Raw genomic sequence first — 5,048 nt, forward strand, 5'->3', positions numbered from 1 at the left:
CTGCAACTGAAAACGTAAGCTACATATTAGTCATTTTTACCCAACACCTATATGGGGATAGATTTGTCTCAAAAATCTTTACACAAAGGTGTACAAACCCGGTGAGTGTTTTTGAAAATGTATTTCCATGAGTAATGGTCTGATAGAGATTGAATTTTTTGGAGAGGTTTCGTATACATGTGAGTATGTGTTTGTGTCCGTTTGTGAGTTTTTTTGTCTGTCTTTGAGTGTTTTTATTAATTTAGGTTTTTTCTAAGCATTATTAGATTTTAAAGCGTGTGTTTGAACCTTCACGTACCTGCTAATGTGTCTAGAACTGTTGCCCTTTCTTTGCCACCAACGGCTGGGCTTTACAACATGTTTCTGTCAATCAATGACAAATCCTAAGTGAAACATTTGTCACTTTGTGATTGGTTCATCCCATGCATAAACAAGTCAAAGGTCCAATCGTGTTAAATGGAAATGATGAATAAAACATTGGAAGGACCTTTTTTTTTTTTTTTTACAAAATTTTTCTTAAAATACAGAAATAAGATACAAGTAGCCAAATGCATTTTAGAATGCGCCAAATGAAAGCTGAAGGAATGGATTATTTTGGAATTGTCATCTAAAATTGTTGTATACATTTAATTTCAGTTGCATTCACAGGGGCAAGCACATGGTGTATAACAGGTCACTTTTGTCTTTTAAAGTAAAAACGTATATGAATATATAAGAAGGATATATACTGGCTGTCCCAAAAATGTATACACATTTTAGCAGCTGATAACTTCATAATTTATTCATTCTTAATAATCTGACCCCAATGAACCGAGTGATGGCAGCCAGACTTGACTATGAAGAAAGGAAATTTATTCTAAAATGTTATTACTTCACATGCTTGATTCAACCAGTACGCAGCCAAAAATATACAATTGACAAAAAAAACTGACTTCGACCTATTGACCCTTTGAACAGACGTGATCTAACCATGCGACAACACCATATCGGACGGCTGTAAACCGTAGTAAACAATTTTTAGCCAATCTAAATTTAACCTGCTTACATGCAACCAACATGACGCTAAATTCAGCCAAAATAACAAGTATATTCAGTCTTAATCCCTTATCTGGGTTTTGTGCAATTGTCCAAGATGTTCATGTGTGCGTTGCCTCCTGCAGATCCCTGAATCACAGTGTTGGTTGACAGCGCTTAATATTTTGTAGGCTTGTACCATGTGTGGGAAGTTGGGTGTTCCCTTGACCACTAGGTTGTAGGGGCTCTCTTTCCTGTGGTGTGTCTTGGGCAAGTACAGTCTAGTCGCGCCCATCCCCTCCGGGCCAACAAATGTTTCCACCTGGTCTCGAGCTAGGGACCTTCCGTGTGTTAGTCAAATGTGCCAACCATGGCAAATTAATTCCTCCACACCCTTCTAACCCTCATAATCCCTGACCCATTTTCATGCCTGAAAATAGCAATAATGAAAGTCTTTTCTACAAAAATTGCGGGTTTCCAATTTTATTATTATTATCTCATCTCATCATCCGTACCGCTTATCCTCATTAGGGTCGCGGGGGGGGGGCTGGAGCCCATCCCAGCCATCTCCGGGCAATGGGCAGGGGACACCCTGAACTGGTTGCCAGCCAATTGCAGGGCACACAGGGACAGACAACTCATTCGCTCATTCACACCTAGGGACAATTTGGACAGGCCAATCCACCTGAAATGCATGTTTTTTGGAATGTGGGAAGAAACCGGAGTGCCCGGAGGAAACCCACGCAAGCACGGGGAGAACATACAAACTCCGCACAGGAAGTCTGGAGCTGGATTTGAACCCACGACAGGTTCCCATGACATGAACTGTGCCGCACAAGCGCTAACCACTGCGCCGCCGTGCTGCCCTATTATTATATTTTTTATTATTATTATTACAATTTTTTTTTGTTTTTTTTTTTTTTTTTCAAAAGGATGGTACTGTGTTAGTATTTTTAAGATTGGATAATTTTCTCAGTTTACCTTTATTTTCCTTCATTGATGTACAGTAAATATCTTTACTGAAACTGTTGACATTCTGTACAAGAGTTGACAGCGTAACATTTCTAAAATCTGACGGTCATTAATGACTTGGGTAAGCTAATAGTAAAGTCCCAAAGGGGAAAAAAATCAACTACCTACCATTGATGCTGCACTGCGCAACAGATTGGGAGCTGTGGGTAGATCTAAAGAAGAAACCGCTCTTTCCTCAGAAGGTAGTGGCAACTACCCTCTGACCAGATATGATCCTTCTTTCTAGAAGCTTAAAGTCCATCATTTTAGCTGAACTTACTGTTCCCTAGGAAAACAGGCTAGCTAGATCTCATCAGGCAAAAAGGGCTAAGTACCAGGACATTGTGGATGAGGCGACCATCGCAGGGTGGCAAGGCACTCTCCACCCAATCGAGGATTGGCGCTCGAGGTTTCGGGGGGCCCCTTCTGTAGGTGAAGGCTAACTCAGCCCTTCCTGCCCCACTCAGGAGAGTTGTACAGGTTAAGGGGCGAAACAGCAGGATGTAGAGAGACTACAACACTCCACCAGTTAGAACCTTAACATCCACATCCGTAATTGCTCCCGCAGTGTCTGCTTGTAGCAAAGCACCTCTGGTGTTTATTTAAATTGTTTTAAAATAAATTGTCTCCATTGTCATTGATATCAATGTTTTTAAATTTTGTATAAAACAAAATTAGACATGGCACTCCAGGGTAAAACATGTAATAAAGACTTTGAAGAGAAAAACTACAAAAGACGATCAGGATAAATAGATGGGAAAAAAAATTAAATCTTAGTGCTTTGAAAATCTGGCCTACGTTATAATATCAATGCAAAGAAAATAGTGCATCCATCGAACAATAGTGCAATGAAAATAAGTGCAGCAAAATTATTTATATACAATGGAGAACATAGGTATTTGAACACCCTGCTATTTTGTTATTTCTCCCACTTAAAAATCGTGGAGGGGTCTGAAATTGTCATCGTAGGTGCATGTCCACTGTGACAGAGATAAACTGAAAAGAAAAATCCAGAAATCACAACGCATGATTTTTAACGATTTATTTGTGTGACATAGCTGCATATAAGTATTTGAACACCTGAGAAAATTAATGTTAATATTTGGTACAGTAGCATTTGTTTGCTATTACAGAGGTAAAACGTTTGCTGTAGTCTTTCACCAGGTTTGCACACAGTGCAGGAGGGATCTTGGCCCACTCCTACGCACAGATCCTCTCTAGATCAGTCAGATTTCTCGGCTGTTGCTGAGAAACACGGAGTTTGAGCTTCCTCCAAAGATTTCCGATTGGATTCAGGTCTGGAGATTGGCTAGGCCATGCTAGAACCTTGATATGCTTCTTACCGAGCCACTCCTTGGTTTTCCTGGCTGTGTGGTTCGGGCTGTTGTTGTGTTGGAAGACCCAGCCACGACCCATCTTCATTTGGCAACAAAATTGTTATCAATGTGTATTATGATTATGTCATGCGGCATTCATTACCGTAGGGTGCCGTTGCTTGTGTTTGTATTACCTTTAGTTGGTTGCGCACACAAAGACAAATTTGACCTGAAACAGATTTACCATTTGCAAATGTAACAAACTTGAACATCAAAGTTCTAAGTGATAGTGGATATTGACCAAAGTTATTATTGATGGAGGAATGTGACACAGTTTCAGGTTGTATGATGTGAGTGAAAATGCCAGATGGTTCAGCATGAGTCCTGTTCACAGCTGCATCCTAAACACACATTTAAACTTTCACTTTGTTATGGGGGTAGTCCAAAAAAACTGCTGTGAATTCAAACGCTCTTTATGAAAGCTGGAGTTCATACACAAATAAGTGGGTTTTATCATTTGTGTGGAGTGGTGCCTCCAAAAATGTTTCATATATATGGCCAGATGAGGCCACTTAAAATCTTAGAGTGGCACACTAAACTAAAAGCCATATTTTCAGGTTATTGAATTTGACCCTCTGTGGTAAAATTGATGGTTTGCTTTTATTTTACAATGAAAGTAAGAAAAGGACTGTTTCAAATACAGTCCGAATGCAAACCCTCAAATAGATGAAAAAGGAAGAGTTTATTTGAGTGCATATACAAATACTTGCACATGCAACAAAATGAGCTGCCATGATGATTTCAGCAGGAAGATGGCATAAGCCAGTTAAGTATTTTGAAGCTACGGACACCACATTTAAATAAGATGATAATAAAATAAGTTTTTTTTTTTTTACTTTCCTAATGTTGAGATTTTAAGTTTTTCCTTGCCTGCATGTCCATTTTAGATCAGGACATGGTGTCATTGTGCCCTGTGCATTCATTTGAAACATTTTGTGAATTAAGGGCTATTCAAAGAAACAGAGTGCCACTGTATAACATACTCCACGCTTCTTCTCGTGTGTGCGTTCAGAGGTCCTCGGTTCAAATCCAGGTACAAGCCTTCCTATGTGGAATTTGCATGTTCTCCCCGTTCTTGCGTTTTCCTCGAGCACTCCAGTTTCCTCCCACATTCCAAAAATACATTTAGGATTAATTGGCTGTTCCAAATTGTCCCTAGGTATAAATGAGTGAGTGAGTAGTCTGTCTGTGTGCCCTGTGACTGGCTTGCAACCAGTTCATGGTGTGTCCTGCCCACTGCCCAAGGATAGCTGGTCTCCAGTGGTGTAGATAATGGATGAGTAAAAGCTGGGCATGGCGTAGTACTCGTGTTCCTGCTAACCTCAAAGTTAAGTGATACCCCTGAACAGTGTCGATTCCAAATCACTCTTGAGTTGAATGAAAAAAAAAACAGCCAACCCAAACAATTTAGGGGCCAGCACCCCCAAAGCTCTGAATCTAAAATGGCCCCTACTCAGCACACTGGTTTTAAAAAAACACTGTCGTAAACGATTATATCATGTCAAATGGTACGTTTTACACGAAACAAGTTTCTCGCATTCGCATGCTGCACTCGAACGCCTCTTCTAAAAGGGGCTTGTTATTCAACCAATGAGAACGCAGAATCTCATTTTCGAGCACCGCCTTAACTTTTGTAATTCACTCGAG

The sequence above is a fragment of the Urocampus carinirostris genome, chromosome 6 (assembly GCF_059441175.1).
Source record: "Urocampus carinirostris isolate Australia breed hairy pipefish chromosome 6, RoL_Ucar_1.0, whole genome shotgun sequence".
NCBI classification, from domain to species: domain Eukaryota; kingdom Metazoa; phylum Chordata; class Actinopteri; order Syngnathiformes; family Syngnathidae; genus Urocampus; species Urocampus carinirostris.